The sequence below is a fragment of the Sitophilus oryzae genome, unplaced genomic scaffold (assembly GCF_002938485.1).
Source record: "Sitophilus oryzae breed Bouriz unplaced genomic scaffold, Soryzae_2.0 scaffold_1297_pilon_pilon, whole genome shotgun sequence".
Taxonomy (NCBI): Eukaryota; Metazoa; Arthropoda; class Insecta; order Coleoptera; family Curculionidae; genus Sitophilus; species Sitophilus oryzae.
Genome location: NW_022145945.1, coordinates 676,491 through 697,869, shown reverse-complemented (window position 1 = coordinate 697,869; position 21,379 = coordinate 676,491). Strand labels below are relative to the sequence as shown.

Sequence of the window (21,379 nt, the reverse complement as noted above, 5' to 3'; positions counted from 1 at the left end):
ATATACAGCGCATTCGAGAAATAATAGCATGCATTTCAAAAATATTGTCAGAGATGTACAGGGCGTAGTATAAAATAAACAATAAACTATTATTAAATACTACAGGGTAGGAAACAACAACCTACAGGGTTTTTTATACAAAAAAACAACTAGTGTACTGTGTGTTTATACATTTATTATTTAATAAACTTCAAATACATATAAATTTGATTATGATGGCATTGAAGATTGTGTATTCGGAAATAATAAATATTTATAATCAACCGTGCTATGCTTAAAAAAAGGTATGAATGAAAAATAAATAATAAGTAGATTTTTCCTTAAAATTACCACACTCAACATTTTATTTTAAATAAAATTTTTCACGATCAAAGTATAACAATAACAATAAAAGTGATTAAATGTATTTTTTGATTTTTCTCCATAAAAATAAAAGGAAAGTCACTTAAGAAAAAAAAGTTAAAAAATATATTTTCTTACTCCTAGAACTTAGAGATATCTAAAAAATATATTTAAAGCTGCACACTTTACAAGATCTAAAAGTATATAAAAATAAAATCATTTTATTTACACATCTATTCGAGAACATTATTTTTAAAAATTTGTGTTTTTTTATTTATATCAATATATTTGGTTGTTTCATTTATATTAATTTTCAGAAAATATTTGTATCAGATTATAACATTGATATAAACAAAAAAAAGCCCTTAAACTTACAAAATAAAAATAATAAAGCTTTGACAACGCGGTTAAGTAATAAAAAAATATGTAAAAAAACTAAAACGGATCTTAAAATATCGTTTAATATCTAAAATGTCCTTTTTTTGATTTGCTGTTGTGGTACACCCTTAAGGGAGTATAAGAACCATTACTTCCATTCATACCTGTAAATAAGAAAATATATGTTAAACTAGCTGACTCGGCAAACGTTGTTTTGACATCCCTATTCAAAAATGGGAATTGATTAGACGGGTAGACGGGTGAAAATTTAGGGTTGCGTGGATTTTTTTAAGAAAGCCACATTATAAAAAAAATAAAAATAAAAAAATTTGTCCAAATAAAAAAATTGGGGTGGACCACCCTTATCACTTTACCAACCTATTCTCAGACCTACTGAATATACAGGGTGGTTCGAACTGTATTCCGGAAACTTCGGCGGCATATTCTGCAGATAAAAATAAGTAAAAAAGTTCGTATAAATGTATGTCCGACCAAACCACCCTGTACAGGGTGGCTCGAATTCGACGCTCGTCCTTGGGATTTAGGAAACCGTAAGAGATACAGGATCGGTTAAATGGAGTCGCAATTTGATGCTCAATAAAATGCCGTATTGCATTTTTATTTTTTATTTTTTTTGCATAAAATATTCAGGTAATGGAATTTTCTGCACGAAACGTCGCCAAATATCAAAGTGACTATATAATATAGTGTTTTAAGAGTGATGAAAGGATTTAATTAAATTGAAAAAAAATCAGGTCCGTATTTAAAAAAAATTAAGTTGATGGTCGCCAGAAGCCGAAACGTCAGAGTCAATATTTAATCACGCAGAGTTATAGAGCAGAAAAGTGGCCACGAATTTTTCATTTTAAGTTATCTTAACAAATAAAGCCAGGAAACAATAGAAAACAAAATTGAAAATTCCGGTTTTTTTTTCGAATATATTCGGAAGTATTCGGAATTTTTAAGGAATTTTAATTCGCAATACGGCATTTTATTGAGCATCAAATTGCGCAACTTTGACTCCATTTAACCAATCCTGTATCTCTCACGGTTTCCGAAATCCCAATGTATACAGGGTTGTTCACCACATACGACACGGAGTATTGTAGCTAAACGATGAGATTTTTACAAATTGTAAGTTTGGGGTTCGTTGAAGGACTATTAGAGCTACGATTTAAAAATATTTTTACAAGATACAGAGTGTCCCAAATAAATAAAAAATATCAAAGTTGTATTTTTTTAAATGGAACACCCTGTATATTATTCTATTTTTGTTTCTACGATTAAAATAAAGGTAAATTTGATTAGGGTTTATTATACTTAAATCTTACCGTTTTTGAAATATTTTCAATTTTGTGAAATTGCAGTAAAAATTTTAAGGCTTCATTTCTCCAAGGATATCAAAGTTTTTAATACTAAATATTTACTGAAGTTTATTTACTGATTAGTTATTGTGCTGCAATAATAAAAATAATACTACCTTATACAGAGTGTCTAAAAATTTATTTTAAATAATTATTAGCTTCAAACGGAAATAACTTCTTTAATTTAAATGGAATGCCCTGTATATTTTAGGAGAATCAGATGCACAATTAAATTGTTTATCAAATTGTATTATACCATTTTTTACCTATCCCTTCAAGTTTTCGTATAAAATGCATTTTCTTATAATTTAGACCTCATTTATCAATATATCAATGGAATATTGACATTTTAGATTGTTTTTAAAGCAACAAATGTACAAAATGTACAGACTAGTAATATTATCGTTTTTAGCAAAACGATAATATTACTAGCCCATTTGTATGCAAAAAGAAAACTATTTAAATCTTTATAAAAGAGTATACCATTAATTAAATATAACACCATTATTTGCGCCCATATACTAATTAATTACATACTTAATTGTGTTCGTTATTAAATTATTATAAATAAATGTGGATTTGAGTCAGAAATCAATATAATAATAAGTTATCAAATTAAAGTCTCTGTAGTTATAAATAAGCATTTATTAAAAAATGAAATATCATTTTTAAGGTGTTACTTTTTATCACACTGTCTAATGCCCATACAAAATTCAGTTTTTTAGTATTTGGAGCAATTATTATTAATCAAAGCAAACAGTCAGTTAATGTTGTTTGAATACTGGAATCATATTAACTGATCCTCTTTAACAAATATTGAACAGTTTTTTTTTATTTTTTAATGAAATAAACGAATTATATCGACAATATTAGTATCTGTACTCTTTAAAAATTTGATACATCTTTAAAAATAATCTAAAATGTCAATAGTCCATGGATATATTGATAAATAAGTTCTAAATTACAAGAAAATAAATTTTCTACGGATTGGAAACTTAAAGAGATAGGTAAAAAATGGTGTAATATAATTTGATAGACAATTAAATTGTGCATCTAATTTCGTAAAATATAGAGGGTGTTCCATTTAAATTAAACAAGTTATTGCCGTTTGAAGCTAATAATTATTTAAAATAAATTTTTAGACACTCTGTATAAGGTAGTATTATTTTTATTATTGCAACACAATAACTGATCAGTAAATAAACTTCAGTAAATATTTAGAAATAGAATAAAAAACTTTGATACCCTTGGAGAAATGAAGCTTTAAAATTTTTACTGCAATTTCACAAAATTGAAAATATTTCAAAAACGGTAAGGTTTAAGTATAATAAACCTTAATCAAATTTACCTTTATTTTAATCGTAGAAACTAAAAATGTAATAATATACAGGGTGTTCCATTTAAAAAAATACAACTTTGATATTTTTTATTTATTTGGGACACTCTGTCTCCACAGGAGTATGGTAATATGTGCCACAAAAATTTTATATATTAGACAAGAACTTAATTTTGTTAATGTTTAATAAATAAATTTTCTTTTGAAGGAATGTGTTTACTTATCTACAAAGTATATTGAGATTTTTAGAGAAAACTTATTCATCATTTTTAAAATTTACAAACACACGATATGTTAGAGCGGCTCTATCTTTACTTATTTCACTGACATCACAAATAAACTCACTCTGAATGATTGCAGGGGCCGGATCTGGCGGTAAATGGACGGGAGCTCCACATTTCGGCTTCAAATAGAAATGGTAAGCGATGTAATAGATGAATGCAACGACTGCAGCTGCTATGGTGAATCCCTGATGAACGCGGTTGAAGTTGTACGGGTACTCGTCGTAGGCTATGCCACCTAGGAGAGCCCCAAAACATCTACCTGCAAAAACGCAACATCATGTTTTATTAATACTATACAATTATTAGTCCAAGAAAATAGGCCTTCGAATACAAAGATTTTATTTTGAAAGATCTAAAAACGAATTTTGAAAAAAATTTTAATTTCACCCCCAAGAAGGGGTGAAATAAATAAATAAAATTATTTTTTCGAAAATTCGGAGAAACCGCAAGGACTAGAAAAAAAGTTCAAATAAAAGTTATAGAGCGTTCAATTTTACATGAAAAACATTTTTGTTCAAATCAAAATTAACCGAGATAGGGTGGATAGAAGCTAGGGAACAACTTTTATTGAAATATTTTTTTAAGTCCTTACCGTTTTTCTGAAATTTGAAAAAAAAATAAAATATTTTTTTTTTCACCCCGAGAAGGGGTGAAAAATATAATTAAAACTTTATTTATATTTTTCAAAAATATAATTAAAACTTTATTTATATTTTTCACCCCTTTTAGGGGTGAATTTAAAAAATCTTAATTGAAATTTATAATTTTCCAAACGAATTGAATAAAAATGTTAAATATATGAGTTTTTCAGGAACTTACATTTTTTTTAATTTTTACTATCATCCCCTAGCTTCTAGCCACCCTATCTCGGTTAATTTTGATCTGAACAAAAAAAGTATAGACATCATTTCTACAGGGTGTCCCACTTAAGATGAATACAAGCCAATATCTTGATTATTTGTTGAGCGATCTTTTTCATTTTTGGCAGGAGACTGTATGGCTATAAGACGTATATTTTGCCTAGGGTAAGAAATGCTATACCTCATAGACGTACGTTTTAATGGGGTTTGATATTTTTCGAGTCAAGAGTAAACTACCCTTAGGACAGTATTTATTTCAAATCTGATAAATTATATCGAATCCTCCTTACCTAAGATACTTAAGTTCTAATTTTGATAAATATTGATACAGGGTGTGTCATTAAAATAAGACTTTTTTATTTTTATTATTATTTTTTTAAGTATTTACGACGCCACTGGATAAACAACTGGTTTATTATCAATAACCAATTATAACCAACTATCAATTAATAATCGTTTTTTTATGGTGGTTTGGTAGAAGATGTTGACTTTTAGTTCGTTATAGTTTTATAAATCTTTGTTTAGAGCATATTTTTCAAAGTTAAAAGTGATTGTTTTAAATATCTAATTACTTGGATTTTTTTAAATATTCCTTAATAAAACGAATAAAAATCATATTTCAGATTCCATTGAAAACTGGGGTTTTAAATTATTTCGTAACTCATTTTATTCATTTGTATTAGCAAACTTAAAAAACAATTTTTTAAAGTAAACAAAATAAATTGAAAATATTTAGTTTTTTTGTATCATATCTTAATTATTATGGAAGCTATCTGAAAACTTCAATCGATTATTAATTGATAATTGGTTATTGATAATAAACCTGTTGTTTATCCAGTGGCGTCGTAAGTACTTAAAAAAATAATAATATAAATAAAAAAAAGTCTTATTTTAATGACACACCCTGTATCAATATTTATCAAAATTAGAACTTAAGTATCTTAGGTAAGGAGGATTCAATATAATTTATCAGATTTGAAATAAATACTGTAATAAGGGTAGTTTATTCTTGACTGGAAAAATATCAAACTCCATTAAAACGTACGTCTATGAGGTATCGCATTTGTTACCCTGGGCAAAATGTAGGTCTTATAGCCATAAAGCCTCCTGCCAAAAATGAAAAGATCGCTCAACAAACAACCAAGATATTGGCTTGTATCCATCTTAAGTGGGACACCCTGTATGTAAAATTTGACCCTCCACACCTTTTATTTGAACTTTTTTTTTCTAGTCGTTACCGTTTCGCCGAAGTTTTTTAAATAAATAAATTTATATCACCCCTTCTCGGCGGTGAATAAAACAAAATCTTTCATGATTCATTTTTAAATCTTTCAAAGTACCTAATTTATATCAAACATTCAAGTTTTTACCAAAACTTTGTATTTAAACGCAAATTCTACTATATGTAACCCGTTGCGTATCGACAACTTACCCATAGATAAATGCAACAACTTTAGATTGGAAAGCCCGTAAAAATTTTAGGTTGCGAAATTATTTTGGGTCGCGACCGTTATACGCGATCTGGCGCTGCTATAGCGGTCACTAAGAACAACGGCAAACAAAAACAGAAATCATTTTCTCTTGTCAAAGTCAGCATCTTCAAAAATCATAAATCTTTCAAAATCCAAACCGCTCTCATTAAAGAAATTCCGAAAAGTGTTTATATAGCGTCCATTTTCAAAGTAATAATTGCTATCTTGTGAGTTTAATTCAAGTTTTATTTACTCCAACCGGTGATAATTGTGAAAAAGTGGCATTAAAAACTTAAAAAGCTGTGCTGTGAACTGTGAACTGCAAAAACCATCGTGGATCGTGGCGTAACGTCGGTTTCCAATGTTTCATAGGTATTTCATACATGCGTCCTTATATAAAATAAAGTTTCTTGTATGCAACACAATGTCTTTTATTTATAAAATTAAACGAAAATAATAATAAATTTGAATAAACAATATTTGGCGATATAATTCCGGAAAAAGCCGAACCGCTCCGAAATTTTCAAAAGTTTTGGGTCGCGACCGTTGCAAGAATAGCGCCAAATAGTGTTTACAATGTCCTTATGGGCACTTTCCAATCTAAACTTGTTTCATTTATCTATGAACTTACCTAAACAGAAATGAGCAATAACTGGCAGTGCTTGACCACAAGCTGTCAATTTCCTGGGCACCAAATGCCTCAGATACAAAACGGCAGTGACGTACATGACGTGAAGTGTGAATATTTCCAGAAATTCGCACAAAAATAGAAGTTTCGCGTTGTCCACACATATCAGAGCTAAAAATAAATGAAAAATAAACCTATAACATCTTTAAACAAAGTAAAATTATATTTTTCTAGAATATCTTGATAATCTCTTAAAAATGATTAAATTTTAGTAATGCGAGTTAAAAATACATTTTATTTTTTCCATAGCAACTGTTAAAATTGCCTTATATACCTACCAAAAATAGTAGGTAGATAAAATAGTACTTAAATGATACTTTAACAGCGAGGATAGGTTAAAAACTTTATTTCTTCTCGCACGTTTTTTAATTGCTTCCATTTTTGAAAATTGTTGTATTCCTTTTCATAAGTTATTCGGGATTTAAATGGAAGTAGTTTGGATATGGCGTTTGTCGGCTCAGCCTGAATATCTGTTGGTAATTTACTTATTTCGTTTTGAGCCAATTCTGGCTCCAATTCAATCGGCAATCGAAGATAATTAACAAATATTGACTCAAAGCTGACAACTAAAGAGACCTTATTATTTATTTGTCAAATTACATAGAAACCAACGCCAACCCAGCACAATATTTTTTCTACTCGTAATAATTTCCTTGAAATAATAATTTCTGAATATTTTTTAAAACGTAACTCGCTATGGAAAAAAATATTGTTTTATACACGACGATAAAATTGCATTATCGTCTTCCGAAATTAATTCACTCACGATTTCATCGCTCGAATTAATATTTTCGGTCGACTATAAAATACGATTTTTTAAAAAAATAATTTTCTTACTTAAGTGATGACAGATATAGTTGACGAAACAGAAAATCAAAATATTCGAATGGCCACAATAGTCAACAATTTTTTCAGCATAGTACAGAAAAACTACAGCAGGCAGTGCCCCGATAGTGACAGTCAGTCCTATAATCAGTGGCTCACCATCTTCCATTTTCACTACATGCCTGGAAAGTTTAATAACTCTTATTAAATACAAACATAGATCATAAAAAGCAGTGATCTTCTTACCATGGTAAGTAGGTATCTATAGAGTTCCAGAAAATACCAAGAAGGAACAGTATGATGCCCAAAGCTGCTGTTTCAAGTCCATATTTCCTTACAGAAGATAGCGGTAAAGCTAGAAGACCACATCTGGTGTGCCACCACCATTCTGGTGGACTCAGTGGCATTTTTCTGTAAAATAATGTAGTTTTGAATCTATATCTTCAATCAGTAGTATCATTTTTTTCTAAATATACAGGGCGAGTCTTAAATAAATAATATTCGACCTCGGGAACACGTCTACACAGAACAGGTACCATTGCGATAAAAAAAAACTTGAAAAATTGCCCATTTTTAAAAGGTAGGTAAATTTTTTATACTTTTATTTCGCCACGTATACCTACCAATTATTACCAAATTCATGGTAACGCCTAAAAAGTTAGGTGGCATAATTGTATTGTTCGACGATATCAACTTCTCGATATCCTTATAGACCAGGGAGTTCTATCTGGGACTACTAATTCTGTACTACTTTTTTTGAGGTTTATGTCTATGAGGTTTTTTTTTGGCAAAGAAAGATGTTCAAAACTTTTTAGAACTGCTTGTTTACCGCAAATTTTCCCAGGGTATGATTTCTTAAGGATTTCTTAATTTCTGATATGGTTACGGTTATACTACAGAAGAGATATTGTACAGGGTGGGTCAAATTCGACGCTTTTAAATGGAAACACCCTTTTCTATAGGAGATAGACTAAAACTAATATCGGTGTCTGGAGCTCAATTTTTGTCAAAAACATGATGGTGAAAACCGCATATCGATATCTGTTACCGTTTCGGAGTTACGGGGTGTTTTTCAAAAATATGCATTTTTAACAAATCGCTGTAACTCTTTTTGCTATGGAAAATTTTGTATTTTTTATTTATGAAAACATTTCCAAGGCACCTTTTACGTAGAATTTAATGGTTTAAGTATAATTTTTCTAAAATTAATAATTTAAGAATTATCAACAAAAATTTGATTTTTTATGTGGGACACCCTGTATATTTTTAATTTATTGAAAAGAATTTAAAATTACCTTTCCAAAAATAACATACTTAATATTTTGCTCGATTCCTCTTCGAGATATAGAGTATATAAAAAATTCGCCCGCTTTAAATAAGTAGGCTTTGAACGGCACCGGCTGTAATGCAAAAAAATTCTAGCTGTGAGCATCAATTAAAACGAAAATAATATTTGCTATGAGAGATGCAGAATTTTATAACAATTTAAAATATATTTAACCCACATCACAACACATTTAAACTATATCTCATAACAATAAAAATAAATAGCAAACCAGGACATGAGATTTTGCTACAGGTGTTCGACATATCGACCGTCTTCTGTTATGGACAGACGGGGCAGTTTTTGAACATTTCTCGCGAAATTCATTAACTCAGTGGGGGTGAAACATAACCCTCTCATAACTGCTAAGTATTTCTAATTCTTGTCTAGATTATACGGAAGAATAAGGAACCTTTTTTCGCAAATATATTGATAGGATTAGATCCGGGCACTTAAGTCAGGCGGCCTCGACGGCCAACGGCTGGGATTTTGGTTAGCTATTCAAATATTCTTGAAATTGGCTGCAGAAATTTGCTAATAACTTCAGCGTTCAGAGCCGGTGCGTCGTCTTGCTGGAAAAATATGTTTTCGAGTTCCATTAGAGGTATATCATCAATAAGGGGTCCAAAGCCTACTAGTTAAAAGTGGCGAAGTTTTAAAAATTCCGTATTTCGAAGAGGATTAAACAAAATATCAAGTGTGCTATATTTTTGGAAAGGTAATTTTAAATTCTTTTCAGTTAATTAAAAATATGGAGGGTGTCCCAAATAAAAAATCAATTTTTCTGTTGATAACTCTTAAATTATCAATTTTAAAAAAATTATACGTAAACCATTAAATTCTACGTAAAAAGGTGCTTTGGAAATGTTTTCATAGAAATACAAAATTTTCCATAGCAAAAAAGTTACAGCGATTTGTTAAAAATGCACAGTTTTGAAAAACACCCCGTAACTCCGAAACGGTAACAGATATTGATGTGCGGTTTTCACCATCATGTTTTTGATGAAAATTGAGCTCCAGACACCGATATTAGTTTTCGTCTATCTCCTATAGAAAAGGGCGTTTCCATTTAAAAGCGTCGAATTTGACCCACCCTGTACAGTACGTCTGCTGGATCTGTGTCTATGAAAGGAATGCGGACAAAAAACATTTAAATAAACAGCAATATATGTTATACGTCGACTTGACGAGTACGTCACCGCAAATCGCTCCGCCCACTCATTTTATTGGCTATTTGCAAATTTGTCGAATTTTTATTGATGGGACGCGTCGTCTAATTTTTTACGAAAAACATCGAGAAAATATCGTTTCCCCTCTCACGGATACCCCGTAGCTACAGAACGGACAGACGTACTGTATTTGTATCTGTTCTGTGGCTATACTCTATGGTTACGCTACTCAAAGGGATGCAATTACAGAACAAATCCGGTGGCCCTCAAATTTTTTTAAAAATAAATCAATTTTTTTAAAATTTTCAAACTTGAATAACTCGGTTATTTTGGACTTATTTGAGAAGCGATAAAGAGAAAATATGTTTCTTTTATTGAGATCTACCAACCCTGAAGATATTTGCACTTATTTAAGACTCACCCTGTATAAAGAGCTTCAATATACAGGGTGAGAAAAAAAGTGTATTTAACTTCGGTGGGTACTACAGATAAGAAGAGTTCCTATGAAAGGGTAAATAAAAATAATATATTTTGTTTATTTTTAAGAACATTTAAAACTGTTTTTCTTGAAATTTGGTACTCCTCTACACATTTTAATGCCAAAACAAATGGCGATAGTGTAAAAATCCGTTACAGTCCTGAAAGGGTACTACTGGTGGTATTTTTTATCCAATGATACAGTATTTTCAACAGATAACATAAAAAACTAGGAGGATATTTTTACGCAAAAAAATGTTCTTCGTTTTGTTCAAAACGGTGAACAGTTTTCAAACCTTTTTCACGTATACTTACTCATCTACAATTAAGATGATAATAGCCAAAACCATCAATACACTGAAACAGATCATGCCTTCGAAAAACCTTCCATTAGCACATCCCCCGATTATAGGTGCAAAAATGGCGAAACCCAGCGCACCCAAGGCGAACTGTTTTCCTATATCACCACGGCCGGTAGACGTCTCCCTCGTAGCGATGACTACAGCTGTAGCAATCAGCGCTACAGCAGCTGCCAAGAAGATGTCGGCGAAGGATTTAATGAAAAGATATAACCTGGAACAGATAGTATTTGTTAAAACCTTTGATTAAAAAGGCTAAAAAAGTTCTAGATATTTACCAAAAGCTTATGTTATCATATCCGCATTGAGATCTTTTCAATAGAGAGTCCGTTCCATTGTAAGGGTCATGTATTTCGCATAAAATGACAGGTTGACAGTCTTCGTCCCCGTAGTCTCTTTTGATTTGTTGAGCTTTTAACACAGGAATGCGGCAGTGGAAATATTCGTCTGTAAATAAAACAAATACATATAGAAGTTAATTTATGTATGTAAGATGAGACAACTATTACAGGTCTCCTTCGCATTACGCGGGGGATACGTTTCTTAAAAACCTCTCTTTTCCTTTTATTTAAAAAAAAACATAAAACACAGAGATTTTCAAAATTGAAGCAACAATATATTTTTTAAAATTTTTAAAGCGAAATAACTCGGTTATTTTGAACATTTGAACATTATTTTGAGCATTTGCATTTATTTAAGTCTCACCCTGTATAATAAATACATATGTATTCTGAAGAACATTTCTACAAGTGTGTATGTGAATATATATACCGCGTGCGTCTCAAAAGTGGCTCACCCCTACAACTTTTTTTTATTTTTTCAGATAAATTAGGATTGATTGACTTATTCAATTGTTTTGTGTCACTTCCGGCTTCACCGGAAATGACTACAACTTTTGATTTTTAAATGGCACCCTCGGTATTTTTTTTTTATTTGATAGACAATGACACTCTGAATAGAATGACATATCATATGTCAACTTTTGACATTTTCGCATATGGTTTATTTGAAATTATAACATGTGGTTCATAACGACAATTTGACCCGAAATACCAAAAATTGACTGTTACCAAAAACTAAACTAGACTGTGAGTGGTATCAAATTATTCGTAAAAAAATTATTTTTCCAAATATACTAATGAGCCACCCTCGTTCCATTTGAAAAAATTGAGATATGATTAAAAATACGATTTGGGCATCTTTTAACAAGCCAAGACAAGACACTAAAAACATTAGACAATCAAATCTATTTTTCCAAGGCTCCTTGATTAAAAATTAGTGTTTTTAGCACAGCCATTGCACTCTAGATTGAAATTTAAAATAGAATTTTGTTTTAAGCGAAAATGTCAAAAGTTGACATATGATATGTCATTCTATTCAATCATTTTTTATCAAATAAAGTAAAAAAAAATACGAGGGTGCCATTTAAAAATCAAAAGTTGTAGTAATTTCCGGTGAAACAGGAAGTAACCGACAATAATTGAATACGTCAATCAGTCCTAATTTATGTCATATACTAACGAACCAAATCTCGTTTTTTTATCTGAATAAATAATAAAAGTTATAGGGGTGAACTATTTTTGAGACGCACCCGGTATGTATATGCATAAACAAATACAAGGAATGCAATATGGACAAAATGCAAATGCAATATATGTTCTTCTTGATTAATTTTCAAAGTTCTTTCTTCAATTTTCAAAGATCATGTGCTGTATGGCATATGGACACAGTTTTTGAGAAATAGCGTATAAATATGCCGCGTAAAACGAGTGACCCCTGTATTTACATAAAACGATAAAAAATACTCTACCTGGTCTATATTGCTGATATATTAACAATTATTACTGTATAAAAATCATTAAATTATACTATATCAATAATATTAGTATCTGTACTCTTTGAAAATGTGTTACATCTCTAAAAATAATCTAAATTGTCAATATTCCATGGGTATAATGATAAATGAGGTCTAAATTATAAAAAAATGCATTTTCTACGAAAACTTGAAGAGTTGGGTAAAAAATGGCATAATACAATTTGATAGACCATTAAATTTTGCATCTGATTTACGTAAAATATACAGGGTGTTCCATTTAAATTAAACATGTTATTGCCGTTTAAACCTATTAATTATTTAATATAAATTTTTGGACACTCTGTATGAGGTAGTTAAATTTTTATTATTGCAACGCAATATCCGATCAATAAATAATCTTCAGTAAATATTTAGTACTAAGAACTTTGATACCCTTGGAGAAATGAAGCCTTAAAATTTTTAATGCAATTTCATAAAATTGAAAATATTTCAAAAACGGTAAAGTTTAAGTGTGATATACCTTAATCAAATTTACCTTTATTTCAATCGTAAAATCTAAAAATAAAATAATATACAGGGTGTTCCATTTACTTACTTATTTGGGACACTCTGTATCTTGTAAAAATATTTTTAAATTGTAGCTATAATAGTCCTTCAACGAACCCAAAACTGTTCGTAATTACGGTATGTGGTGAACAACCCTGTATACATTTAAATAAATAAACCTGAGCTACTTACCAAATGGGTACTTGCACGTTGCTTCTGTGTCATTATCCACACTGTCTGATGGTCTCAGACCCAGGTTGAATCTGATTGGCCACGAAAATTCAGTGAAACTTCACACACTGTATCGCCACTGACATTCTTGAAGCACATGTGCGGGTAAGGTTCACTAAAGTAGCTGTCTATACTTGATGGAGGAGCAAACTATAATAAGAAATAAGTATTAATTAAGAAATTACTTATTTTTCTGATGTGATAATTTCGTTATTGATAGAGAATATACTTACACCTTCTGGCTCGTTGAGTATGCTGGACTCAGTTGCTTCGTAATCGCCATCACCGTATTCTGAACTGACTTCTTCTACTTCTGGTAGAGGGTTGTTTTCGCTCTTGTATGACGATGTGGCATTGCAGGAGAATATGCAGTTTTTGACTAGAACTGAACCTTTCTGCAAACAGAGTAAATAATCATTTTTAGTTTAGGTCAGTACAAAATACAGAGAGTATCGTTTTGGTTGTAAATCTCTCGCTTATTAGTAGTTATCTATACTAATATATAAAATCCTTTAGTGACTCACTGATTAATCATGATCCTACTCAAACCACTCAACGTAAGTAGCTCAATTTTGGCATACAGGTTGACTCTAGGGTGTAGAGGTTCGATCAGAAGGGATTTTTCGAAACTCGAATTCGAAGGGGTGAAACCACCCCTCAAAAATTTGAATATTTTTTATTTAAAAACCGGTGAGTTTTTTTTTTCAAACACGTATATTTTATTTAGTTGTTTTATATATTTTAAGATTTTTTAAAAATTTATACAGGGTGTTTTATAAAATATGCCCATTGAGTAATCACGATTCTGCTTAAACTGCTTGACGTTTAAAGCTGATTTTTGGCAAACGGATTGACTGTGAGGTGTAGAGGTTCGATAAGGAGTGGTTTCTCGAATCTAAAATTCCAAGGGGGCGAAAACGCCCCTCAAATATTACAATATTTGTTATTTAAAAAACGGTTAGTCTTTCGGGAAAACGCTTGGACACGCATAATTTATTTTGTTTTTTTACATATTTTGAAATTTTTAAAAAATCATACAGGGTGTTCCAAAAGGTTGGGTAATTGATTAACCACGATTCTGCTTAAACTGCTTGACGTAAAAAGCCTATTTTTGGCAAACGGATTTTTCGAAAGTCAAATTCCAACGAGATGATATAATATCGCCATATTGTCTTTTCTCATGCTGACATAAATGTGAGAAAATTTTATCCAGTTTGTATGTTAATGGAAATTCTTGCTTTGCTTTATCATCACCATTACAAATGATTAATTCGACGTGAACGAAGTCGCGGGTACACGCTAGTATTTTATATTCTTCTTACCCCTGATCCCCAATTATAACATGTCCTTTCAGCACCACATCGATCTTGGAGGATAAAGCCTCCTTCTTCATCACAGACAAATGACACATTTGGAGGGCTTCTTATCTGAAAAAGAAATCACGGCAAAATCAGTAAAATTAAACACAAAAATCTACAACGTTCAGAGTGACAAAAAATTTCTTAAAAAATATCTTGAAATGTACTGTTTATGTTTTATTTTTTTTTTATTTAATTTGTTTGTCATCTCTATAGGCTGTTGTCATATAGTGTTTTTATCACTCTGAATAAATCACTTACTATGGGCGGAATGATAATAAGGAGCCAATAAAATAGGGTTGCTAGTAAGCAACTTAATGCTATCATAACACGGAGGTATCGTCCTGTTTTGCTTCTAGGAGCACCCCCAAAACCACCTGGAATCAATATAAAAACGACATAAATTTAAAAATCAATAACTATTATGGTAGTCCGGATATTGGAAAAAATATCTGTAGGTCTTATATTTTAATAAAATATCGAGGATAATATTTATAGTATTTTACAAAAGTCAAACCACGTACTAGTCAATTAAACATAATTGAATATGAAATCTGAAAAAAAATACTAATGTTCGGTTGTACTCACCTGCTAATCTATCAGCTAAGGGCGCAGCTACCAAAGGGAGCCAATGAGAGCTATCAAGGGGTGCACGGAAGACACTATAACAGCTTCATCCCTGGATAAGCCCCAAATAGTCATCTGAAGAGGCAGGAAAGGCAGTAGAGATCCGATTGCTAAAATAAAGAAGAAATCATAAATTAAATTAAAAAGAAACACATATTATTGAATAAGGATTTTATATAGATATAGGATTGATATAGATAAACATTTTTTTTATTTTTGTATTACTAAGTTAAATATAAAAATAAATAAGTAATTTTTTTCAGAAAAAAAGAGATTTTGTATGTTTGTATATGATAATAAATTAGGATTGATTGACATATCGAATAATTGTTTTCGGCCACTTCTTGTTTCATCGGAAATTATTACAACTTTTGATTTTTAAATGCATTTTTCTCTGCATTTTTTTACTTCATTTTACTTATTTGGATATCTTTTACATACATACAGCCGTCACTCGCTGACGAGTATTCGACACACATAAAGAAAATGGTCACGCAAGGCGTTTTCTTTCATGAGCTTTTCTGTGACTGAAAAGCCCGATACGTGATGCTATCTCTCCTCCGCACTCCGGACATTCAAAAATCTCATTGCTTTGTTGCCTCTCTACTTTTTGGTTGCCGCTGTTAACTGAGTTTACAACCCTTCTCCATTGAGTTCTATTGTGAGCTGCTTTTTCCCACTCACTCTGCATGTTAATTCCCTTTAAATTTTCGTGGAAAATGTCCTTGTATCTTTTCAGTTGTCCACCCGGCCTCCTCTTACCGTCCACAAGCTCACCGTAAAGCAGAGATTTTGGTATGCGGTTTTCTTGCATTCTGCATACGTGACCAGCCCATCTTAAGCGGGATTTTGTGACCATGACTTCAATACTCTCGCAGTTAGATTTTTCAAGGACCGATACGTTTGAGACATGATGGAACCACCGGACTCTTAAGAGTTGTCTAAGGTGTCTCTGTTGCAACTTGTTCAATGCGTTCATGTGTCGGCGGTAAGGCACCCAGGTTTCGCTCCCATATATCATGGTGGGGATTATAATTGCTCGGTATACTGCAAGTTTTGTTTTTGTACTCAAGTCATGATTGTAGAAAACCCTGTCTTTTAATTTCCAGAATGCTCTTGAGGCGCTACTAATCCTGTGCTGAATTTCAGAGTCAATATTGGCCTTTTCCGAAATCAAACTGCCAAGGTAATTGAATTCCGCCACATATTCGAATAGTTCTTCTCCGATTTTTATAGCATTGTTGTGATCTTCCGGGGGAGTGCACATGATTTTAGTTTTGCCGATGTTCAGCTTAAGGCCCAAAGCCTCGTATGCCCAGGTATATGTGTTCAACATTTCTTGTAATTGTTGTACCGTGTTTGCAACTAGAGCGCAGTCGTCAGCGTATTGAAGTTCTGTGATAAATTTTGTACGTGTTTTGCCCTGAGTCTTTTTATGTTGAACAGACCGCCGTCGTATCTGTATCTAATGCCCAATCCTCTGTCCTGCAGTTTGCTGTCCACTATAATAGAGAGCGCTGCCATGAATATGTTGAATAGGAGAGGCGCTAAGACACATCCCTGCCTAACTCCTGTATTTGTTAGGAATGGATCGCCCAGTGATCCATGATGTGACACTCTTGACTTGTTGTTGTTATGGAGGCTTTTACACACTGTAAGAAATTTGTTGGGTACTCCGAACTTTTTCATAATTGCCCAAAGCGCATCTCTGTTCACAGAGTCGAAGGCTTTCGTTAGATCGATGAATGCAAATGCAACATAAAGTTTAGACTGCTGATCTTTTACTTTTTCCTGTAGTTGACGGATCGAAAATATGGAATCGACGGTGCCGCGGTTGGTACGAAAACCCGTTTGCGATTCTGGAAGGATTTTTTCTATATATGGGTGCAGGCGGTTTGACATTATTTTTGCAAAAATTTTTTCGCCGATAGCAAATAGCGAAATTCCCCTATAATTGCCGCAGTCTGATGCACTTCCTTTGTCCTTAAATATATTCACTATATTCGCGTTGCGAAAGTCCTCAGGTACCTCTCCGCTTTCCCATACGACATCGAAGAGAGCCTTAAGATGACCAATAAGTTCTTTACTTGCACACTTATAGATTTCCACCGGAATCGCGTCACAGCCAGCTGATTTGTTGTTTTTAAGCTGTTTTATGGAGATCTTTATTTCCTGTTCTGTTATTGGGATGTCTAATACATCGAGGCTGTTATACTGAGGTGTTGTGTTTAGTGCTTCCATATTGGGGTTGTTTTCTTGGTTAAGGATATGGCTGTAATGTTCTTTCCAGCGATTTCTGATTTGTTCTTCTTCTTTTAGAAGTTCGCCATTTTGTGCCATGATTGGGCAGCTTACGTTCTTAGTTGGACCGTATACTTCTTTTACAGCCTCGTAGAATTTACGATAATCGTGATGCGTGGCGTACACTTGAATCTGATTCGCTTTTTGTGACGACCAGTTATCCTTTACTTGGCGCAGTTCTCTTCGAAGCGTCGTGTTGTTGGCTGCTTTAAAGTTGTCTACCTGTCTTGGATTATGTGGATTTGCAGTGACTACTTGATGTGCTCTATGCTTTTGTTCCAACAAAGCTTGTATATGCGGTTGATTTTCGTTAAACCAGTCTGGTTGTTTCTTTTTGTTCGACTTTCCCAGTACTGCTTCGCTGGTTTTATGAATCGCATCTCTTAATTGTGTCCAGCCTTGTTCAGCATCCAATATTGAGATTGAAGTTATCGGTGAAAGTAATTCTTTGATGGCTTCCCGGAGGGCGTCGGCGGTATTGTTGTTCTCTAGACCCCGTACGTTCAATCTGGTCATGTTGTTTTGCTTTTTACAGCGTGGATGTTTGGGTTTTAACTGGATTTTCATTTTTGAAATTAAAAGTCGGTGGTCAGTGCCGCATTCGGCATCTATTCTAGCTTTTGTGAGCCTAACATCTTTTAGATGCGTCCTTCGAACGATTATGTGGTCCAATTGATGCCGGTGGCCTGATCTAGGATGTTTCCAGGTACCTTTAAACTTGTCCTTCAACATGAACCACGTATTGGTGATGCAAAGATTATACTCTGCGCATGTTGTTAATAAGTGTTCACCATTGCTATTTGCGTTTCCCATTCCATGTTTTCCCAATACGTCAGGCCATATTTCCTGTTGTTTGGATGTTGGATATCTTTTAATTGGCCAGTAAAAGACACGAAAAATATTAGACGATCAAATCTATTTTTCCAAGGCTCCTTGATTAAAAATTATTGGTTTTAACACAGCCATCCAGATTGAAATTTAAAATGCGATTTTTTTAAAATAGAACATGTCAAAAGTTCACATATGATATGTCATTTTAAATGATCAGTGACAAAGTGATCGAAACTAACTAAATACGTCAATCAATGCCAATTATTGTCATATACATTGCCAAATACAGTTTTTTTACCCGAACAAATAAAAAAAGGGTAAGCCACTTTTGAAGAACACCCGGTATGGTTCTTGCTAAATATTTATTGTGTTTTTCTTGAAAATAAAGTCGTAATAGAACAATTAACAAATGTGTGACACTTTTTGACAAAATTTCAAAAAATTATTTGATAATTTCTTAATAAATTTGTACTTACCTCCAAAAAACAGAAATATCACACATTTTAGAGACAGGAGATTCTTGTTAATAAATTTGATGTCGCCCATTTTCGTTTCTATTTACACTAAAAACACTATTTCGAATCAGTCGGACAGTATTTCGTAGAGATTTGAATACTATAGCGCAGCCTTTTCATCTCTTTGTCGTGGTGTGACGAATAGGAAAGAGTCTCTTCATCTGTAACAAAGAAAAATAAACATCAGTATCTTCATTTAATAAAAAAATAACACTATGTAATATATTTCTTAGAATATTATAAAATTTGAGTAAAATAGCAGCATTTTGTACAGGGTGATTCAACGATAAAGTTCATTATCTCATTTGTTTTCAATTACAGCCTTACAGTTACAAAAAAATGTCAAATAAAACTTCTACACTCTGTATCTCCAAAACACGAAGTTAGAGTTTTTCAGAGGTAGACAATATGTTTGAGTTGGATGTACAGATAGTTCAAAATAAATTTATGAATATGGATTATTATAAATTAAAAAATCTCAATTTTTTAAATAACACACCCTGTATATTATATTTTTTTCTAATAGATTTTTCAAAACTCATCAACTTGGCTTATTTTTGACTTGCTCAACTAACTGATGACATTTTTTTTAACTCCGGTAAAACACTGTATTCTCTATATTAGTCGAACAACAACTAAGTTTTTGTCACGGTATTATTGCAATTATAGTAATAATTAATATTCTTTTCGGTACAGATAATTTTGTGGTTTACTATTCTGGTTTATTTTTAGTCAGAAGTAAATGAATCACTAAAAGATACATACGGTGAGTGAACTCTATAAACTTTATAAATAAAGTTGAGAAAAGTTCTTGAAAATCATAGGCTTCCTTTTTTAGTCTTGTCTTCACAAGTTTCATTTTGCTAGTTGAATACATTCAGTTGGTCTAGACATATTTAGTGGAAGTTTCTGTGTTGTTCACATAAGACTATTTCCAAAAAAATATTCATAATCACCTATTGCCATTCTCAAGCTGTCTTTGACGCAATTTTTTTTTATCGCATGTGACTTACTATACCTATATAGCTTATGTAATACAAAGTTTGTTTCAATATACGCGATATTTTGAAGGAACGTAAAACTCGCTTAAAACGAGGAACCCTATATTTAGTTCAGTCAGTGATATAGTTTATCTGAAGTTGGAATAGATTGGGACTCTTAATTTCTGCACGGTCTTTGTCGGCATTGTCCACCATCACCTCAACTCAAGGCCAATCAACATGATATGGGCAAGGCAAAAATGGCGGCGAAGGCAGCGTAATTTTTTTGCGCAATTTAGTTTACCTTTACTGAAAATCCGGTAGTGGTTTCTCGTTCCGATTGCATACCAGAAATAATGATCTCTAGTTTGTTGTGCTTTTGCAACACGTTTGTTTAGTTCTTAGTGTTCAGTGCATGGTGTGATCAGAAAATTGTAATAAAATAAGAGTGTAATACAAATCCAAACCAGACATTCCACATAGGGCACTTCAACTTCAAACTTTTGTGCTTGTCGTACTCCTGTATTATTAATTATTTTAAGGTAAGAACTAGAAGTATTTATCAAGATATTACACCTAAATGAGTAAAAAGCCTTCACCGCCAGTCTGCATAGTACTTTATAATGGTTACTTACAATAATCAAAAGATAGGTATAAAAGGGTTAACATTTTATTGTAGCATGCCTTTTACATGCTCTGTTCCAAATTGTCACGGGAATTATAGAGGAGGTCCCAAGGTTTTTGCTTTTATATTCCCCAAAAATGACGAGCTTCGTAAAAAATGGTTGACAGCTATTAAAAGAGATAATTTCACTCCTACTAGTAGTTTTCGGGTAAGAAGTGCATTAAATATCCCTCAAAAAGGCCAAAGACCAAAGCCTCTGTTACCCTAGTGAGGATGTAGTTATGGCTACTGCCCCTACTGCTTACACTTACCTAACTATAAGTAAAACATTGTAAGAAGAATCAAGCTTTTTAGATCAAAAAGATCACAGAAAGATATTGACAACATTCACATTTGAAAATATAAATTGCCTGGATGTAAGTCTTTTTTTAGGTCACAATTGCCCCTCACATATGTCAGAATTTATTATTAAATCCATCTTGTTCAGAATATCCAATATTTTATTGAAGAACTATGCAAAAAAAGGAATGGCGTCTTTACCACAAAGACAATGCCCTATGTAAAGAGAAAGAGTAAAGAAAACTAAGCTAAGCGTAAATTTTACTTACGAACCCCCAAAAAGGTATTTAGTTTTTTTTTATATAAAATCTTGAAACACATATTATATTTTT

General features: G+C 32.1%; 1 pseudogene; it reads right to left on the bottom strand.

Annotated features, from left to right (window-relative positions):
• Positions 1–157: 157 nt before the first annotated feature.
• The window catches only part of LOC115874459, a 76,019-nt pseudogene continuing 54,797 nt past the window's right edge, over positions 158–21,379 (bottom strand).